The 22,449-nt window shown below is 35.7% G+C and overlaps 1 pseudogene; it reads right to left on the bottom strand.

Moving 5' to 3' along the window:
- LOC136852908 (uncharacterized) overlaps positions 1–19,330 on the bottom strand; it is a 96,950-nt pseudogene extending 77,620 nt beyond the window's left edge.
- Positions 19,331–22,449: the final 3,119 nt, after the last annotated feature.

Here is a 22,449-nt window from a genome sequence, read left to right as displayed (position 1 = left end):
AAAAAAAAATAATTTACATCCAACGGGAAAAATTCCAGAATCTTAATAAAAAAAAAAAAGAGTTTCCAGCACTACACCACGAAGGCAGCCGTGACGTCACAGCCCACGAAAATGATAATAGTAGGAAGAGACCCGCAGGAACCACTTACAACTTTCATACCACCCCGGAGCGACGTACGAGCGGTTAGGGGGCGTCGTGTTATAGAAAACCGTATCAAAAGGAGAGAGAGAGAGAGAGAGAGAGAGAGAGAGAGAGAGAGAGAGAGAGAGAGAGAGAGAGAGAGAGAGAAAGAGGAGTTGTCAGCCATGACTGTTATTCATGCCGAGAATGCAAGTTCTACATTGAAGAGCTAGATTTGGAATTTTCATCTTTTGTAAAGGGAATACATATATATATATATATATATATATATATATATATATATATATATATATATATATATATATATATATATATATATATATATATATATATATATATATATATATATATATATATATATATATATATATATATATATATATATATATATATTCCTTTGTAACATATATATATGTACGAGTGTATATATAGACATACATACATGAATATTACACTGTGGTATTACAGGAAGAGACATTCGCATTACATACATATTTGTGTGTATTTATGTGAAAACCAACAACCTTCCTAACAACACGAAATCATTAACAAGTAAACAATTCCATTATACAAAAAAATAAAAAAAAAAAACAACGCCCTAAAAAAAACACAACCAAAACGCAAAAAAAAAGAAATAAAACGCTGAGCTAAAATCGTGGAAACAGTATCAGCCATAATTCAAAGTAATTGTCACCTCCCCTGCTGTGTAATAGAACCCTTTTTAAACATTTTTATTTTTCATTGTGGAAACTGCAGGATGATTAACTGTTAAATTCCCCCCTCCCCCACTTTATACGCCATCTATATAAACCAAGAGCAATGTAGACGTTATATAGTACTTATAGACATTGAGTAACTTAGGCACTATTTATTTAAGACAGATTGACTATTCATGTCCATTTGTCTTCAAGTTAAACACCATCATTACGCTGCAAATTTATAGGTCCATCTATATAAACCTAGAGCAACATGAACTTTGTATATAGGACCTCTATATCTCCTTCATTCTAGTCCATTCGTCTTAGATTACTAGAATGAAGAAGAAGACAAATGGACATGAAATAGTCCATTTGTCTTAAATAGATAGTACTTATGTCACTCAGTGTCTATAGGTACTATATAAAACGCCTATAATCCTCTCGGTTTATATGGATGGTGCTATAAGTATACCTCTCAATGATGAGAAGTAAATTATGAACTATATAATCCCTATATTCCTCGGTGTCTATAAGGAAAAGCTCTATAAATTCTTGGGATACTGGAGAAGTAAAAGAGGTACTATATATTGTCTATATAACCCAAAGTCTAGGGGAAAACGGAAGCAGCAGGAGAATTCCGACGCCTAGGAGTAAGGGGGTTAAAAAGACTGAATGATTTTGAATGATATGGCGTCGCAAAAAGCATGGTCAGTCCAGGGTCAGGATAAATTTTGGCAAGCGTTTGACTTCACCCATCCAAGTAGTGACCAGATCACAAGATGCTTAGATTTAATAGGAACTGCCCATCAGTCATTTACTGGTCACCCTTCCAAACTCGGACCAAGCCCAAGGTCTACCTTAATCGTTCGCATTTCGAAATGAACAATGGCTTGGCATTGTTCCAGAGTAATGGAATGGAATATAGGCGAAACATCACGGGAATAAAAGGTATGAAATGTCTCTAAATTGGGTCATGTTATTGTTAATTTTAAAAATGAATACTTTTTATTACTATTATTATTATTATTATTATTATTATTATTATTATTATTATTATTATTATTATTATTATTATTTTCACCTTCTCCGTGCCATTACACAGCTTATAGTGCATCTGTAATAATAATAATAATAATAATAATAATAATAATAATAATAATAATAATAATAATAATAATAACAAAAGCTTTTGTTTCTTAATAATAATAATAATAATAATAATAATAATAATAATAATAATAATATAATTTTTAAATGACAACTGCCCTTTAAATGCTTCTGACTTCTGCTCACAAAAGATAACAAAAGTATTAAGAATTTTTTTGTGCTGAAAAGAAGGCGAACTTATTCGGCTCACTTATTCTCTCTCTCTCTCTCTCTCTCTCTCTCTCTCTCTCTCTCTCTCTCTCTCTCTCTCGTAGGGCTAAAACTTACCGGAACTCGGCGCTACCAGTTCCGAGTCGGGAACCGTAAACCCCGCTTACGCGAACCGGCTCGATTTCTTACCGCCGGAACGTTCCTTGTACCGAGGTCCTGATTCCCCGTTGGTGGGACCTGGGCCGATCGCACGCGAGAAGGAACCTTAGGTCAGGTGGCGATAAGGAAGGCTTTGGCCTGCAGGTTGGGAGCAGCCAGAAGGAACGTGTGAAAAACGTGTCAGATTTCTCGAGGGCAGGAGGCGGCAGTAGCAGAGTTTGTTTGTGTGTGTGTGGGTGTGTGTGTTTGCGTGCACGCGCGCGCGCGTACGAGGCTCCTTCGGCGCGTGACCGGGCGTATATGTGGCTGATGGATATCTTGTTATTCTGGTATGGGGGAGGGGGAGATTGTCAGTTAACTTTTTATGACGAAAAAAATAAAAATAAAAATTATACTTGGGCATAAAATTACCATAAGAAAAACATACATATGAATTACAATATTACTCAAATCTTCAATTTAGTGACAATAATTATCAGAACGAAGAGCAAAATGATTGAAATGAATTACAATAAATAAGATAAAATATTTTCTTTACATAACCCAAAAATGACAAAATAAATAAACAATTCAATAAATCTCGATAAGTTATCTTTGTCAACATTACTATACCTCACTTCCTTTCTCGGACGTGACTGTCAAAATAAACGCTGCCAACAAAATATAAGCGAATGTGTGTATTTACGCGCGCGCGCGTGCGTATATGTGCGTGCTTATGTGTGTGTATGTGTGAACGGATTCTGAATATGTATCCACATCTGCAGCAACGCATATAAATAAACATTGTAGAGTATGTATATATATATATACACTATATATATACACACACACATACTCCATATGCGTATTACGCGAAAACAAACATCTAAAGGCAAACACTTACATAAACCAACAAAAAAAAACAAACACACAAAAATCCTCACGCCCGGCCAAACTCCAGACAATCACGAAAAAAAAACACACAAACTCACGCGAGTCAAACACGCTTTAAAGCAACGCTAATCAGTTGAGGACGCCAAAAATAGATCCAGGAATCTGTACGAAAGATTATTATTATTATTATTATTATTATTATTATTATTATTATTATTATTATTATTCATATACACATACTTACATATAAACCAGTCATGAGATGCTATTATTATTATTATTATTATTATTATTATTATTATTATTATTATTATTATTATTATTCAACATAAACACAAGTTTACATACACTATTTATGAAATATTTTTTATATAAAATAGAAAAAATAGCTGGGTAAAATAATGACAGAATCAAAAGCTTCAATATACATACATACATATATGTATATAAAGTATACACACACACACACACACACACACACACACATACACACATATATATATATATATACACACACACATATATATATATATATATATATGTGTATACACAAAATTTTAATAAGACTTTTAATCAGGACCATGCTCTCCTCCATTAAGTTTTACGACATATCTTATGACAGCTGTCAAGACATGCGATTGTGACATAATGCATGGTATCAACGACATTTGGAAGCAGGTGTTTATTCAGCGAGTAATTATGCAGTCTTCTGTCCTCCATCATTTGAATTGGGGGGAGAGAGAGAGAGAGAGAGAGAGAGAGAGAGAGAGAGAGAGAGAGAGAGAGAATAAAAGGGTTGGAGAAGTGAGGGGAAGGGCTGAGAAGGGAAGCGTATTTAAGGGGATATAAAGCGATGACATCACGTGGTTCATGTGATACGAGATTCAGGTGAGACGCTAATTAACCTTTTTGCTCCATAAAAAATGAATCCAGTTATTTAATACAGACAAACAAGCAAAGACGACATTAAAAGACTCGGAACGACACTGGAGTTGCAGCGGCAAAGACAATATCACATTTCTAGAACAAGAAAAGCTCATTGAGGGGGAATGGGAGAGCTATGGTAAGGAGCCGTTACAATGCCTCATCCTTTCTCTTACTACTACTATACAACGCTACAGTCTCTTGTGTATGTAAACAAAGCCATCTTCACTACGAATACAGGGGATGATGAATTGGCAAAAAATGCATGTATCTTGCCCAGACTCGTCAAAAACAACAACAACAATTAAAAACAAAAACAGAAAGAGGAGAAAGAAAGGAAATGGGCTCTAATCATACCGCTGTTTTAACGATATTGTTGCACTCGACACAAGCGGCGCCCGGCGTCACGCAAACAAACACTTTCTGTCAAACCGGTAAACAGCATCTATTTTGAGGCTAAGCTAAAAATATCTTGCGTTATTGATCACTCCGTGTTCAAAGGCTTGTAATTTGAATGAACTAAATCTATTTCAGGACTGAAGAGCAATGTTTTAAATAGGCATGTTTCTTCAAGATATGAAACTCTATTGATGCGTGACTGTGTATGACTGACAGGTAACACGAACCATTTTTTACTCTCTCTCTCTCTCTCTCTCTCTCTCTCTCTCTCTCTCTCTCTCTCTCTGTGTGTGTGTGTGTGTGTGTGTGTGTGTGCATCCTAATACTTCAACTTGCTTTGAAAAACCGCAACTTTTGACACCCACCAATTTCTTTACAAAAAAGAAACTTCAGCGTCCGCTACGTCTATCGACTCTCTCTGGTCCCTCCAAACACCAATCCTCCCCATCCCAATCCCCCACCCCCTCCCCCACCCTAAGGGAGAGGGGTCCGAAAACCCATCACCACGGCGGAAGAGGTCAAAGTGGTTCCGGTGTCCGAAAAAGCCCCCTTCTCTCTCTCTCTCTCTCTCTCTCTCTCTCTCTCTCTCTCTCTCTTAGTTCATGCCCTGAGGGCGGGTCGAGTATTGGAAAGTCTTTCTTCTTTAGTAGAAGGTAGAGAGGACGAATGTCTGGAGCTATATACAGTGTATATGTATATGTGTATATATATATATATAAATGTATATATGTATAAATATATATATATATATACAAATATACAAAAAATATAATATATATACATACTGTATATATATATATATATATATATATATATATATATATATACATATATTTTTAATAACAAGAATAAATTCGAAAGTCCTGTACAAAAAACATATAATACATTATTATATATCATATTATCTACAGCAAAACCATTTTCATACAAGTACCACCAAAAAACAAAAACTACAATTCCACAAATAAACAAACAGAAAATTCCCCTTACCTACAACTCCTAGCTTCCAGTACCCCCAAAATACCCCCACATACCCCGGGATGAATAAAAACAATGTCAAAACAAAGGGCCAAAACAAACCCAATTGTTGGGCAGGGTATGCTCGCCAGGTACGTCTCCAACTTAATTAATTCTAGCCACACCTGTGACAGGTGTCAAACAGGTGTTGTTGCTGGGGATTGCAAATGTTGAGTTGGTGCATTTGTTGACAAGGTGGGTTTTTTGATGCACGTATGAGGTAGTAACAAGAGCAATGTTGATAATAATAATAATAATAATAATAATAATAATAATAATAATAATAATAATAAATTTGGAGGCAGACCCTCTTTGAGGCATTATTATTATTATTATTATTATTATTATTATTATTATTATTATTATTATTAGTTTAAAATTATTATCATGGTAGAAATATTTTATATTCTATTATAAAGCTTTTATATGCTATAATAATAATAATTAATAATAATAATAATAATAATAATAATAATAATTATAATTATTATTATTATTATTATTATCATTATTACTATTATTATTATAATAGAAATATTTTATATTCTACTATGAAAGCTTTGCTACTGTTAATAATAATAATAATAATAATAATAATAATAATAATAATAATAATAATAATATTAATAATAACACGTTCGTTTTTTGTTTTAGTTTCAGCTGGTGGCCTAATGCCAGCACGGGCTCTTGCTCTTGGGCAGTCCGAAACCTGATACGAATAATACGTAGTGATAGTAGTTGTGATAGCAGGAGCCTCCCTACTACTTACTATTAATAATAATAATAATAATAATAATAATAATAATAATAATAATAATAATAATAATAATAATAATAAAGACGAAACTCTACACAAACAAAAACTACAGCTATTTTATCAGTCATTACTCTTAACAAAAAATAAATAACTAAATAAAAAAATTTTACCACCGAAATCCCCCAAATTCTAAGTCACATGACACCCCCACCGCAACTCTGGCCCAGCTGCGCCGCGCGCATGCGTCAAAATGTCAGGCACATTTTCATGTGTTCCCTGGCGCGGCGTGGGTGTGGGTGTGGGTGGGTGGCCGGCCTTTAATCCGCACATGACCACATTAACGGAACATTCAGAGCGTAACGAGTCTGGCCCCAGTTGGTTACTCCATCTGACGCGCTGAAAGTCAGAAGAGAGAGAGATCTATCCGCCATTCTCTGACATTTTCACCCGTTTGGGGGGCTACTCGTCAGTCCGCCTCATGCGGTGCACTGTAGGCATTACTTAAGGATCTTTGCAGCGTGTGCCTTCAACCCATTTCGTTCCTTTTACTGTACCTCCTTTCATATTCTCTTTCTTCCATCTTGCAATTGATTCATAGTGCAACTGCTTTGAGGTTTTCCTCCTGTTACGCCTTTCAGACCTTTTTACTGTTTAATTTCCGTTTCAGGGCTGTATGACCTCATAGGACCCAGTGCTTGGTCTCTGGCCTAAATTCTATATTCAGTTCAATTCTGGCATTTTCGAATGACGGCGTTGTGGGCGATCGACATTTGTCGTTTGACCAGATCTTGGGCTTTCTGGCTTTTCGTAATTTTCGTGAAGCATTCGTAGAATTTCTTTTCAATTTTTTCGTGTGTTCGTCGACAGAGAGAGAGAGAGAGAGAGAGAGAGAGAGAGAGAGAGAGAGAGAGAGAGAGAGAGAGAGAGAGAGAGAGAGAGGCTTTCTGGTTTTTCGTAATTTTCGTGAAACATTTGTAGCATTCCTTTCCAGTTTTTTCGTGTGTTCGTCCACAGAAGAGAGAGAGAGAGAGAGAGAGAGAGAGAGAGAGAGAGAGTTTTCATGAATATTTTTTTCTGGTTTTTCGTAATTTTCGTGAGACATTTATAATATTCCTTTCCAATTTTTCTTGTGTCCATCACCTCTAACTGAGAGAGCGCAAGAGTGAGGGATAGACCAGAGAGACCTTTAGGTAGATTATAACTCATTTCCTTTGTTTTCTGAATATTTTTTATGTGTACAGCAATACATCCTCCAATATCTTACATTCTTCAAAGGCAGAAATTCTAATTGTTTATCGAATCTAATTATGAAATCTAATTATTTATCGGATCTAATTATCAAATCTAATTATTTATCAAATCTAATTATTTATCCAATCTAATTATCAAGTCTAATCATTTATCGGATCTAATCCAAAATCTAATTATTTATCGGCTCCAATTATCGGACCTAGTGATATATCGAATCTGTTCAGTCTAATTATAAATCTTTATCGGACCTAATCAAAATCTAATTATTTATCGGCTCCCTCGGCCTAGTGAAACATTCAGAACTGTTTGGCCATTCATTCTCTTCTCATCTCTCTCTCTCTCTCTCTCTCTCTCCCTCTCCTCCTCTTCTTCTTTTCCATAATGCCGTATCACGAAACAGCTTGGCAATTATGTCTATTTTTAAACCCCCGGCGAGCAACTATACCAGATTAAGCGGCGTGACGTGAGAATTCCTATCTCTCTCTCTCTCTGCTGCAAATTATTCTATCAAGGGTTAATGCTTTGTTCTTACGAGATACACACACACACATACACACACACACATATATATATATATATATATATATATATATATATATATATATACATACACACATATATATGTGTGTGGGTGCCATTTTGCACATTTTATACATTTCCTATTTGTTTTAAATGTAATAATAATAATAATAATAATAATAATAATAATAATGATAATAATGAATAATATTATTGTTGTTAATATTATTATTATTATTATTGTATTATTATTATTATTATTATTAGTTGTCTATTGTAGTTAAATTATTTTTTTAATTTGTTTTCTTTTGAAGGAAACAGGCCTACATTATTGTTCCCCCGTCCCCGCCCACGGGATCAATCAAGAGACTACCACGAACGCAATGACGAGGCTCAATAATAATAATAATAATAATAATAATAATAATAATAATAATAATAATAATAATAATAATAATAATATCTTCTATACATGAACGAACATTAAAACGAAAAACTTATATCTTGAAAAGTTCATCTGTTTGACAACTAATAATAATAATAATAATAATAATAATAATAATAATAATAATAATAATAATAATAATAATAATAATAATACTTCTTTCTAAAAGGATTTAGGACACCGAAGAAGAACAACAAAAACAACCTACAACTTTTTTGAATAGCCGGAGAAGACATAAAGCAGTTTTACAGTTATTATCATGTGTTGCGTTACACAGCTATAACAGTAACTAAGACCTACCGAGAAATTTGCGTGGGAATGAGAGAGAGAGAGAGAGAGAGAGAGAGAGAATAGTGATTTTTCTAAGAGAGAGAGAGAGAGAGAGAGAGAGAGAGAGAGAGAGAGAGAGAGAGAGAGAGAGAGAATAGTGATTTTCTAGAGAGAGAGAGAGAGAGAGAATAGTGATTTTTCTAAAGAGAGAGAGAGAGAGAGAGAGAGAGAGAGAGAGAGAGAGAGAGAGAGAGAGAGAGAGAGAGAATAGTCATTAATTTTTCTAAGAGAGAGAGAGAGAGAGAGAGAGAGAGAGAGAGAGAGATTAGCTATTAATTTTTTTCTAAATGACAGCTGTTCTAGATATTCAAAGAGAGAGAGAGAGAGAGAGAGAGAGAGAGAGAGAGAGAGAGAGAATAGTCATTAATTTTTCTAAGAGAGAGAGAGAGAAATAGCCATTAATTTTTCTAAATGACAGCTGTTCTAGATATTCAAAGTGAGAGAGAGAGAGAGAGAGAGAGAGAGAGTCAAACCATTTATAAGCATCAATTAAACACTAGCATTCAAAGAGAGAGAGAGAGAGAGAGAGAGAGAGAAGAGAGAGAGAGAGAGAGCATAAGAGCTATTTCAGAACCATCCGTCACACTCCGTCACGGCGCCGTTACGTCAGTGCGTCCGTCAACCCTGGCCCCTCCCCCCTCCCCCCTCTACCCCCTCCCCCTTTCTCAAAGGACCCTCAACAATATTTTTAATGATGTAATAAAATCTTAATTAGCAAGGTAGCGCAGACCAGATTAGCAAAGCATAAGTAAGCGTACAACACCGCAATGCGTCCTCTCTCTCTCTCTCTCTCTCTCTCTCTCTCTCTCTCTCTCTCTCTCTCTATATATATATATATATATATATATATATATATATATATATATATATATATATATATATATATATATATATTATATTAGTGCCTGATGCTTCTTTAAAAAAGTTTTTGATGTCATCTCTCTCTCTCTCTCTCTCTCTCTCTCTCTCTCTCTCTCTCTCTAAATGCTAGTGTGAACTGATCTATAAATGGTTTGACTCTCTCTAAATCTCTCTCTTTGAATGATACTTATAAATGGTTTGACTCTCTCTCTCTCTCTCTCTCTCTCTCTCTCTCTCTCTCTCTCTCTTTGAATATCTAGAACAGCTGTTATTTAAAAAAATTAATGGCCATTTTATCTCTCTCTCTCTCTCTCTCTCTCTCTCTCTCTCTCTCTCTCTCTCTCTCTTTATGACATATCTAAAGGATTCCTGTTATTTGTAACATGTCTGTACTTCCCTAAGAATGGGGTGTGAAACGGGGGTTCCCTATAAGAAAGAATAATAACGAGACAAATGGGTCTGCTCATTTGGTCTACCTCCTAATGTATTCCATTTCCTAATACTCTCTCATCAATCCCCCAGTCTTGTATCGGCTTATATAAAGATTCAGCTAATTCACAGTGTCTCATTTTAATCACAGAATTACCCTAGGGCATGGAAAGGCTTCCTGGAAAACTCATCAGAATTGGAAAGACTTCCTGGAAAACTCATTAGAATATGTAAAATCGCGCTGGACTACTGATTTGAATATTGAAAAACTTCCTGGAACACTTATTTCATTATGGAAAGACTCACTAGAAAACTGATTTGATTATGGAAAGGCTTTCTGGAACTCTTATTTGAGTATGGAAAAACTCTGGAAAACAGATTGGAGTATGGAAAGACCAGCTAAAGAACTAAATGAGGGTCTGGAAAGACCTGGAAAGACTAGTCCTGCAGCTGTCTGGAAGCATGGAAAGACCTGGAAAGACGAGTCCTGCAGCTGTCTGGAAGCATGGAAAGACCTGGAAAGACGAGTCCTGTAGCTGTCTGGAAGTATGGAAAGACCTGGAAAGACTAGTCCTGTAGCTGTCTGAAAGTATGGAAAGACCTGGAAAGACTAGTCCTGTAGCTGTCTGGAAGTATGGAAAGACCTGGAAAGACTAGTCCTGTAGCTGTCTGGAAGCATGGAAAGACCTGGAAAGACGAGTCCTGTAGCTGTCTGGAAGTATGGAAAGACCTGGAAAGACTAGCTAGTCCTGTAGCTGTCTGGAAGCATGGAAAGACCTGGAAAGACTAGTCCTCTAGCTGCATGGAAGTATGGAAAGACCTCTTTGGAACAACAGAATGGAAAATAATTTCATGGAATAAGGAAACCCTTCCAGGGAAGCTAGAGACAGAACTGAGGAAACATGGAAACAGAGAACCAAATGGTAATCTGGAAGACAGAAACAGATAGCCACTGGTAACCCGTGGACAGAATCACTGGAAAGAGCTGGATATTGCGATGACGATGATTAGAGGGTGTGCATGGAACATCTGGAACGACCCGGTACGGGAAGCTGGAAAATAACTGGAAATGATATAGGAAGACGCTGGAGGTTGAAAACACTGGAAGGGTGCTGGAAACGCTAAAATTGGCCAGCAGAGATCCAGGCAACATCTGGACTCGATGTAAATGCCTGGAATAGACTAGATAGCAGTAAACTGGAATGATTTTGAGACAGCAGTTGGGTAGTTTTGGGAGACAAGGAGACACATGGAAGGCATGGAATGACTGGAATGATTTAAGAAAGCGTTTGGATAGTCTTTGGAGATAGCTGGAAGGTCCATGCCAAAAAAATAAAAACTGGACGGATAAATTTAGTGGGCCATAACACTGAAAACCTTTGGATAGACAAATTTACTGATTCTTACAGTTACTTTGAAACGTCTACAGAGAGTCCAACGCCAAAAAATAATTATGTGAACGGATGCTACCTAATGAATAACCATCAAGCCTTCATGTAGTCACTTTGCAGTTATGTAGAAGCTCTCAAGATTCCAAGAAACTGCTGGAAATGAAGTGTAAACAGATATTAAGCCACCAAGGCCAAGATTTACCTGGACTCAACGACTGGAAACATCTTACTGATATATATATATATATATATATATATATATATATATATATATATATATATATATATATATATATATATATATATATATATATATATATATATATATATAGTACGATACGATGTTATTTAATGAACAGCTGAATTGGCAGTATATTACAATGAAGTCCTGGTTTCATTCTCATAATACAAAGAGAATCTGTATCAAGCAGCACACGAACTGGACCTTCTGATTACAGAATCTCTCTGTATTAAGAGAATGAAACCAGAACTTAATAGTAATAATATCCTGCCTGATCACATATATATATATATATATATATATATATATATATATATATATATATATATATATATTGCATGCACGCGCGCGCAAATGTGTGACATCATCATCACCGTCTTCCTCCTCGCACACACACGAGGCCAGAAAAATCACAATCCATGGACCACAGATTTTCTCTCGCCATAGACAGCCATCAATCTTAACGGAGACCTCGGGATAATGACAACATACCTGGCTCTCTCTCTCTCTCTCTCTCTCTCTCTCTCTCTCTCTCTCTCTCTCTGTGTATACATACGTATGGTCAAAATACAAACACACATTTTTTAATTCATTTATACTAAGCTGATACATTCATACATAACATCTTTACATAAAAAAATGCGGTATGTATCTATATATTTTCCTGTGTGTAGTAACGATAATCTACGCTTAATAATCTCCACATCAAAAGCCTTGCTGTCGTCCAACCCGGGGCTAGACTATTACCTATGGAGAATGGAAGTTTTCCCTTCTGAGATTTGTATTAATATCTATGAAAACTTGTAAACAAGCATAATCATTAATAGACATCCTTAAGAAGTACTTAGCGTCACAAAAGTCAAGGTCAGAAGGACACCAGAGAAAATTCCTAATCAGTAGCACCTACTTTTCCTTTGTCAGAACAGAGAAATTAGGTGATACTCGCGGTGGTCAGCGGTTGGAAGGGTGATCAATAATCAAGGCCAAAAGCCAATATTGAGAAGCTCTTGACCATCATGATCTAACGCCCTGGGATACCAATGAAAAAATTAATAATTATGAAAATGAAAAATGAATGTAGACATTCCACCTACATCAATACATCAATAATACTGTAATGGGACTCTAATTAGTCTATTGATTCAATTTACTACTTTCAAATACCTCCCTCTATGACCACTGGAGTTGTAACGCAGCCTCATTTAATCAATAAAACACATTATTATTATTATTATTATTATTATTATTATTATTATTATTATTATTATTATTATTATTATTATGATACTGCAGCCTCTTTAAGAAAGAGGGTTATAAGGACTTGGGCCTGGGGCCACAGAGGCCTGAAAAAAATTCCAAGTCTTGCTAGAAGACTACAGGTAGTATTGGCCTCAAGTAATAGCAATCATATGACGAGGCACTATAAGATGCACTCACAAAATAAACTGGTTTCACGAAACTTTTCCTTCCTCTGGCGTTACATTACACATGCTGGTCAGCAACAGTCACCAACCACAATATTGAAATCCTAATGTAGTATATTACTTAATTATACACACATACACACTCATATTTTACACATTTATACACGTGTGTATACGCACAAATACGCAGAAAAAAAACTTAAAACTGCTTTTCCTTTCTTCGTAGTTACCTTACACATACTAGTCAGCAGTCACCAATCACAATATTAACACCCTAATGTAGTATCTCGCTTGAAAATTATATACACACACATACTACACACCCATATTTACACATTTATACACGTGTGTATATATACACAAACACACACAAAAAACTTAAAACTGCTTTTCCTTTCTTCATAGTTACCTTACACACACTGGTCAGCAGTCACCAATCACAACATTAACACCCTAACGTACTACCCCATTTGAAAATTAAGCATACTTATACACACGTATACACCCATAAATCCACACATACATACACGTGTGTATGCATACTCGCACACAATAGAATCCCCTGCATGGCCCTTGTTGAATGGAAGGTAATCATGGGAGGAAAATTCAATTACCGTTTCTCAGAGACAGCTGATGGGCTCCTCGTTCCTTTCTTCCTTCCTTCCTATCTGTCGTCATGACAACGCAAATGGGGAGAGAGAGAGAGAGAGAGAGAGAGAGAGAGAGAGAGAGAGAGAGAGAGAGAGAGTGGGGAGGGGGACTGAATTGGTGAAAGGAGTGGAGTAAGCAATTTGGAAAATGGAGAGAGATTAAGAATGTATGTATATTCTCAGAGAGATAATAATAATAATAATAATAATAATAATAATAATAATAATAATAATAATAATATATCTGTTTCATAGGCATTTAATCTATGCAGTCTTTTCTATTCTTATCTTTTATAATAATAATAATAATAATAATAATAATAATAATAATAATAATAATAATAATAATAATAAACAAAAGCACTCAGCCTGAAGCATGATTTTCCCATACATAGTGGGCTTAATTAATAACCACAAAATCCACCCCATTAGGGAATAATTACCTCAAAAATTTCACGATAATGATGACATCATAATGAAGGCTCGGGGGGAGGGAGGAGGAGGAGGAGGAGGAGGAGGAGGAGGAGGAGGAGGAGGAGGAGGAGGAGGAGTGTGACCTCACACGGCGACACAGGCATGACCTTGAAACATTCCTGGATCAATACAGTCGAAAGATTTATTAAGGAAAATAATTCATTTCAAGGTATCATTAGCACTGTTTGGGGGGGGGAGGGGGTGACCAGGAATGGGGTACCTGGGGTTCCTTATCTAAAAAGGGAAATGAAGATGGGAAATGATTTGGGGAAATGTTTTGAGGAAATTATTTTTCCCCACAGAAATATTCATTTCATATTTTATGTAATATTTGAATTTATCTAATACATACTCGTTTCTTAATATGTACTGTTGGGAAATGGTTTAGGAAAATTTTTTCCCAGAAATATTTATTTAATTTTTTATACAATTTTTTTATTTATCTAATATATGACAGTTTTTTAACATCTACTAAGGGGAAGATGATAAGTTTCAGGAATGAAATATGTTATGAAGATAGAAAATAATTTTTTGTTAGGCTGATTTTTTATTTAGTTTGTTTTTCTATTTTTGTATATAATTTTTCAGTTTACTGTAAAAGAAAACTATTGGGCCCGGCTTTGTCTGTCCGTCAGCACCTTTTCTGTCCGCCCTCAGATCTTAAAAACTACTGAGGCTAGAGGGCTGCAAAATGGTATGTTGATCATCCACCCTCCAATCATCAAACATACCAAATTGCAGCCCTCTAGCCTCATCAGTAATTTTCATTTTATTTAAGGTTAAAGTTAGCCAATATCGTGCTTCTGGCAACGCAACATCACAGGCCACCACGGCCGGCTGAGAGTTTCATGGACCGCGGCTCATACAGCATTATACTGAGACCACCTAAAGATAGATCTATTTTCGGTGGCCTTGATTATACGCTGTAGCGGCTGTACAGAAAACTCGACTGTGCCGAAGAAACTTCGGCGCATATTTTACTTGTTTATTTTTATTTTCAGTATTTATTATAGAGAGTTGATGGTTTTTGACGTTTGTTATAGAAATGACAAACAGTTTTTCTCAGTTATGTATTTTATCCACTTTATATTTTCAATATCTCTAAAATATTATAGCGCTTTTTTAACTTTTTGTTTTAATTATCAAGGGTATATGACAAAATTCAGTCAGATATTTCTTACAGAGATGGGATCCAATTCCTACCAGTTGTATCTACTTCAAATGAGCACTGTCTAATTAAAATTTACTTTTCAACATACAGATTTGATCTATTCCTTGCAATTATTACTGGGAACTGACAGAGAATCAAAGAATATGTTTATATATATATATATATATATATATATATATATATATATATATATATATATATATATATATATATATATATATATATATATATATATGTATATACTGTATATATTTAAATATATATGTACATGTGTGTATGTATGTATGTATGTATGTATGCATACACACACACACACACACAAAACATCAAAGGACATTACACTGAGGACCAATTACTATCAGCGGTCATAACCCATCGATCGCTGGGCCCACAAGCTGCAATTTGATTCTACCGGAGTGAAAATAATTCTGAATGAATGGTGGCTGTTGCAATAATCATTTTTTTCTTTTATTGCAGTAGCGATTTCAAAGGTCTCGCGGGAACGCTGAAGCATATTGCAATGAAGACGGTACAACAACAAAAGTTACAACAACAGTACCAACAACAACATGGAATACAACAACAATGATATGGGTAACAGTTTTTTGTGGGGTTTTGTAATGATGATAATGATGGTAATTTTTGTTCTAATAATATCGATAATTAATATTGTAAAAATCATAGCAGAACGAACGTCTTTTACTGTTATTATTATTATTATTATTATTATTATTATTATTATTATTTATTAAATATATTTATTTATGATTAATAATAATTATAATACAACCCCATTATAACTTCTTTTCATTTCAAGCTTAAAAGATAAGCCTCTATTGCTGTACTGACTATAGAGAGAGAGAGAGAGAGAGAGAGAGAGAGAGAGAGAGAGAGAGAGAGAGAGAGAGAGAGAGAGAGAGAGAGAGATCAAATAAGGCGGGATATATAAATAACATTTACGACTCTTCATATTTCGCAATAACGGCTATATTACAAAAAAATATTTAATAGACACAAACACGCACATACAGAAAAATAATATATATATATATATATATATATATATATATATATATATATATATATATATATATATATACATATATATATATATATATATATATATATATATATATATATATATATATATATATATATATATATATATATATATTTATTAGAGAAATGTAAGAATTATATTAATATACTATTGAAAAAAGCTGGTATAAACGTCACGAGACAAAAAAATTACAATTCAATCTCCCGCAAAAAAAAAAAAATACGAAAACCTTTCCAACAAACATACAAACAAACAAAAAAAAAAAAGGGGTGGGGTTAAAATGTAAGAGGAACACCGGGCTGTAATGTCGGGTTTGACAAAGGCATCATATCCCGAAATGATAGGAGACAATCACGGAAGCCTTATCACATAAGTTCACTTACTTCGGAAATCATGGGATGGTATCTGTGATTTTGAGAGAGAGAGAGAGAGAGAGAGAGAGAGAGAGAGAGAGAGAGAGAGAGAGAGAGAGAGAGAGAGAGAGAAGAAAAAAATTCTCTCTTGTAAGAGAGGTGGATGGAGAACAGAATGCGATTCAATATGTCTTCCTTGATATGAGAGAGAGAGAGAGAGAGATTCTCCTGTTTTCGTGTTTCAAGCACGATTTAATATATTTTCAGAATGCATATGGATTTGTCATTAATATTTATTTAGTGTTTTTGCCTTCCTGTCGCGCAAATATTATTGACATTGCTAATGAGAGAGAGAGAGAGAGAGAGAGAGAGAGAGAGAGAGAGAGAATACAGATTTTCACTTCTGAATACTGATTGTACGCAGCTTATTATATGACACAAGAAAGAAAAAAATTAATTTGTTTTAAAACACTGACATTAAATATAAAATATTCAACTATATTCTATTTTATTTTGTATTTCATTCTTGATTTTTGACAAATGAAAATAATGTATTCCATAAAAAAAAAATTCGGAGGTTCTATTCCGTCAAGCCATCTCTTCACACATTTCTTCCCTACAACATCGAGCGCTGGAATTTCATCCAAGCTCCCTTTTTCCCTTAAATTCTACAACCTTCCACATTCCTCGCGTACGTCGAGCCTGGGCTACTTATGGTTATTGGGAAGGTTCAGAGAATACCTGGATATTGGAAATTTATTTTTTAACATCGAATAATTGAAATTAAGTTAATTTTTGTTTCTTTTTTTAATTTAATTTAAATTACGATGAGACTCTACATTCAAGTCTTCTATCTTTTGTCAATATAGAGCTGTGTAATAATAATAATAATAATAATAATAATAATAATAATAATAATATTGCCATTATAGTGATATTTAGTAGTAATATTAATCGAAGTAGTAAAGAATAATACTAATACCAATTATAATAAAATTATTATACTTCGTAATAATGGTAATCGAAGTAATAATAATAATAATAATAATAATAATAATAATAATAATAATAATATCTTATTAACATCATTATTGCTATCATTATTTTACCTCAAACATCACCAACAACTTAAATAACACACACAAACATTAAAACACATTCCAGCACTCATACAAGCTCACCACACAAACACCCCTGCCCCCCCAAAAAAAAAAAAATCAAAACACACCCTTGCAACAACTCACCTGTGCGGAACAGGACCACCACCAAGACGAAAATTGACAGGTAAATGTCCCTGTGCCATCTTTGGCCCAGGGGGAGGGGGGAGACCCCACCCTTGGGTCCCATCGTGGAATGGAAGCGGTTCCTTTATGATTTTGCGCGTCCTACCAGAATCCAATTTTGGCAAAGAGAGGGAGCGTGGGAGTGGGGGAGGGGAGATCGTGAGAGAGGGTATTTTTGCCCTCCCCTCTAATCTGTCATTCCTTCTTCTTTCGGTTTGTGAGGGGAAATGAAAGGCGAGAGGAAAGGTGGGTCCTACTTTGGCTTGATTTTTTGGAGAATATTTTTTCAGTGTCCTTTTTTTTTAGAGTAATTTTTTAGACGGCTGAATGAACTCTATATTGCAATATCTTCAGTTCCCCTCTTTTTTGAGGGGGGGCGGGGGAAGGGTAAATCTTGATGAATGTTGCAAACTTCAAAACTGTCTCCTGAATGAAAATATTGTCGTTTTGTTGTCACGTTTCTCTTTTGTTTTTATTTCCCCTCTGCTTAAGGTAACTTTTCAAAAAATGTCAAAAATTGTCTTAATGATATTTTGAACTTTTTTCGATTATATAAATGTTTCTGCAACTATTTTCACTGGCACTTCAGTTAATCATTGCCAAAGTAACATGACAGTCCACTTATACATAATGAAATTTAGCAAAACCTTTATAAATTTGTTGTCATACACAAAAACTTAGTTCTTTTTTTTTTTGCAAATTCAACAATTTTCAGTCCCTCAGAATTTTCAATATTCACAGCCTCATCTAAAGTTTTCTTTTTCACTACGAATATTCACAGTATCTACAAAGCCAGGTTGACGCACACAAATCAATCAACACCAGTCCAAAAATGAGAGCAGTTTTGAGGTAAACCACAAAAGCTAGCGTCCATACGCCGACGAGGAGGACCGTAACACGTTGCGAAGGGGTCAGCTCGCGATACCAGACTGTCTTCCCACGGACACGTGCTGTCGCGGCGCTAGTCCTGCGCTGACTAAAAGCCTGCAGCCTTAGAGAGAGAGACAGGCAGCGCGGGCAGGCCAGTCAGTCAGCGGCAGCAGCAGCAGCGGTAATAGTCAGTGAGTGACGCAGGCAGCAGGCTACTCGCAACAGTCAGCAAGCTTGTACAACCCTTCGTCTAAATGCCTTCTTCTTCTTCTCAGTCCGTAAAGGAGGTCTTCTGTTCTACTGTCGTTTGGTGGTTTGCTGTCTTATAGAGGAGCCGTTCCAAAGGCTACTCTTGTCAAATACTACTACTACTACTAGCGGGAGGAGAGGGTCGGCTCCGCGGAGTTGTTAACGCTTCTGTTAACGGACGGGTCGCCGTTTTGGTTCGGGAATTGCGTCCGTCCCTCCCTGCGACCGCATGGTCGCTTCAGGGGTTGGAGGAAGGAAGGAAGGACAGGGGAGATAGAAGAGAGGGGATGTAGCGCAGGAAATAGTAGTAGTAGTAGTAAAGGCCACGGGAGGGGGAGGAGGGAATGGCCACTCGCAAACGCGATCACTCCGACTCGGAATCTTATATCATCATTTTCCTCGCGAATAGCAACTCAGCAACGCCAGGTAACGCGACGAATCAGTTGTCGATTCTGTTACACGTTGCCTTGCCACGTCCGTGACTAAATATAGCGAATAATCATTCGTGGCAACGCTATTTGTCCTTGTAATCTTCCTGTATCACATTCTTCAATGTGTTTTGGGGTGGGATTATGATATTCTCTCTCTCTCTCTCTCTCTCTCTCTCTCTCTCTCTCTCTCTCTCTCTCTCTCTCTCGTGTTTTTCTGTCTGTGCATAGATCTGTGAAAACATCTGTGAATTTATCTGTGAAAGCATGATGTGTTCTTGCTTTCTACGCAAGAACACATACAAGCACGCGCACTTTCGGTATTCTAAACTCTCTCTCTCTCTCTCTCTCTCTTCTCTCTCTCTCTCTCTCTCTCTCTCTCTCTCTCTCTCTCCACCGTTAGATTAGTAAATAAAAATAACGCCATCCAAGATACTGAAAAATTGCGGTTGTTATTCTGAGAGAGAGAGAGAGAGAGAGAGAGAGAGAGAGAGAGAGAGAGAGAGATAACCAGAGAGAGAGAAGAGATTGGGAAGGTGGAATAACTTCCAGTATTAGAAACTATTGGGAAGGTGGAATAAAGAGAGAGAGAGAGAGAGAGAGATACACTATGGAAGACGTAAGCCACTCTGGAAGCTATAACTGGAAAGCTATATTCTGGAAGACTGCTCTGGAACCTACTCTGCAAACCACACTATAGACATATATACCCTGAAGCCATTCTATGGAAGCGGTCCTAAGAATGTTAGCTTGTACTGAGCACGCCATGCTATGCAAGCTATGCTATGGAAGATAAACCACATAAGCTATGCTATGGAAGCTAAAAGAATTCCTAAGATAGTTAGCTAATAAAAAAAGCCACGGTATGCAAGCTGCACTATGGAAGCTATACTAAGTAAGCTATACTATGGAAGCTAAAAGAATTCCTAAGATAGTTAGCTAATTAAAAAGCCATGCTATGGAAGCTATACTATGGAAGCTATGCTATGGAAGCTGGAAGTCCTAAGCAAGTTGGGTAATGGGAAAGAGCCATGCTATGCAAGCCACACTATGCAGGCTATACCACGTAAGCTATACGATGGCTGTAGATACGCGTCCCAAACGCGTCTTAACAACGCCGCCATATGTTCTCCGACGCTGTCATTAAAATAACGAGTCATTACATTTTTTAATAAGCAAAAGTTTTATGGAGGACTTTTTAATATGCAAGGGGTTTATGAAGGATGTACTACATTTCTAATCATGTAATTTTTTTTAGAGGAATAATTATTGTTCATGGTCATTACAGAGTAGAGAGAGGATGTCGAATTTGGGTTTTGTGGTAATTTTTGTTATATCTTTATATATTCCTTTTTTTACTTTTTTTGTATAGGGGTGTAATTGGTATGTATGTGTATACGAATGTGTGTATGTGTATATTTGTGTATGTGTATATGCATGTGAATATACACAAACAACTTTAGTGTTCTTGATTATTTTGATATCATGAGATAAATATATACGCAGAACAAACGCATACATATTATTATTATTATTATTATTATTATTATTATTATTATTATTATTATTATTTATTATTATTATTGTTGTTGTTGTTGTACAATCACGTAAAAAACAGCAATAACAAATCTACTAAGGCAACCCCTCCTCAACCCCCCTTTCCACTCCCTACCCCCCTCCCCCTTCCCACCCCTTCCCTAAACCCAATTTGTTTAAAACGGCTCCATCGCCTCTCTAAAAAAAATCCTAACGATTTCCTCTTATTAAACGACTCGGATTCCACGCTAACGAGGAAGGAAGGCCCTTGGGAGCTGAAACGAGTCACGGGATTCCCCTCCACAGTTACGGCCAATTGAGGGATTGAGTTTGCAATGGCCGTTATTTCTGTTCAATTTCCGTCTAATAGTTCGTTCCTGTTTCACTTTTTCTTTTACTTTCCGTTGAGAACTGGAAACTGAATTTGATGGGACGCGTTTCTTTTCGCGTGAAACATGTTTAGTTTTTTTTTTTTTTTGAGATGTGAAAGTCGAATTTGAAGGCACGCGTTTCTTTTTGCGTGAAACTAGTTTCGTTTCTTTCTATTGAGAAGTGGAAATCGAATTTGAAGGCACGGGGTTCTTTTTAAATGAAACAAGTTTAGTTTCTTTCTATTGATATGCAGAAATCGAATTTGAAGGCACGTGTTTCTTTTAAATGAAACTAGTTTCGTTTCTTTCTATTGAGATGTGATGACTGAATTTGAAGGCACGCGTTCCTTTTTAAATGAAACAGGATTAGTTTCTTTCTACTGAGATGTAGAAATCGAATTTGACGGCACGTATTTCTTTTTAAATGAAACAGGTTTAGTTTCTTTCCACTGAGATGTGAAAATTGAATTTGAAGGTATGAGTTTACCTGAAACAGATATAGTTTCTTTCTATTGAGATCTGGAAATCGAATTTGAAGGCACGCGATTCTTTTTGCCCGAAACTAGTTTAGTTTCTTTCTATAGCGATGAGAAAATCGAATTTGCAGGGACGTGTTTCTTTCCAAATGAAACAGGTTCCCTTTGTAATGTTTCAGAAATAAATGACTGGTGTTTCAAGTTTATTTTTGGCGCCTGACAGGTCAGAGTCTCTGTTTGAGTCTATTTTATGCTAAAATTTTCACGAATTTTCTAACTCGACTTTTCAACTGAGTTGGGAGGAGTTCCCAAAAGTTAATTTAAATTTGCTTTTAAATCTTTTCTTTGCCG

Source organism: Macrobrachium rosenbergii, chromosome 26 (genome assembly GCF_040412425.1).
Source record: "Macrobrachium rosenbergii isolate ZJJX-2024 chromosome 26, ASM4041242v1, whole genome shotgun sequence".
Classification (NCBI taxonomy): domain Eukaryota; kingdom Metazoa; phylum Arthropoda; class Malacostraca; order Decapoda; family Palaemonidae; genus Macrobrachium; species Macrobrachium rosenbergii.
The sequence above is the reverse complement of the archived record's forward strand: the minus strand, read 5'-3'. Positions and strand labels throughout refer to the sequence as shown.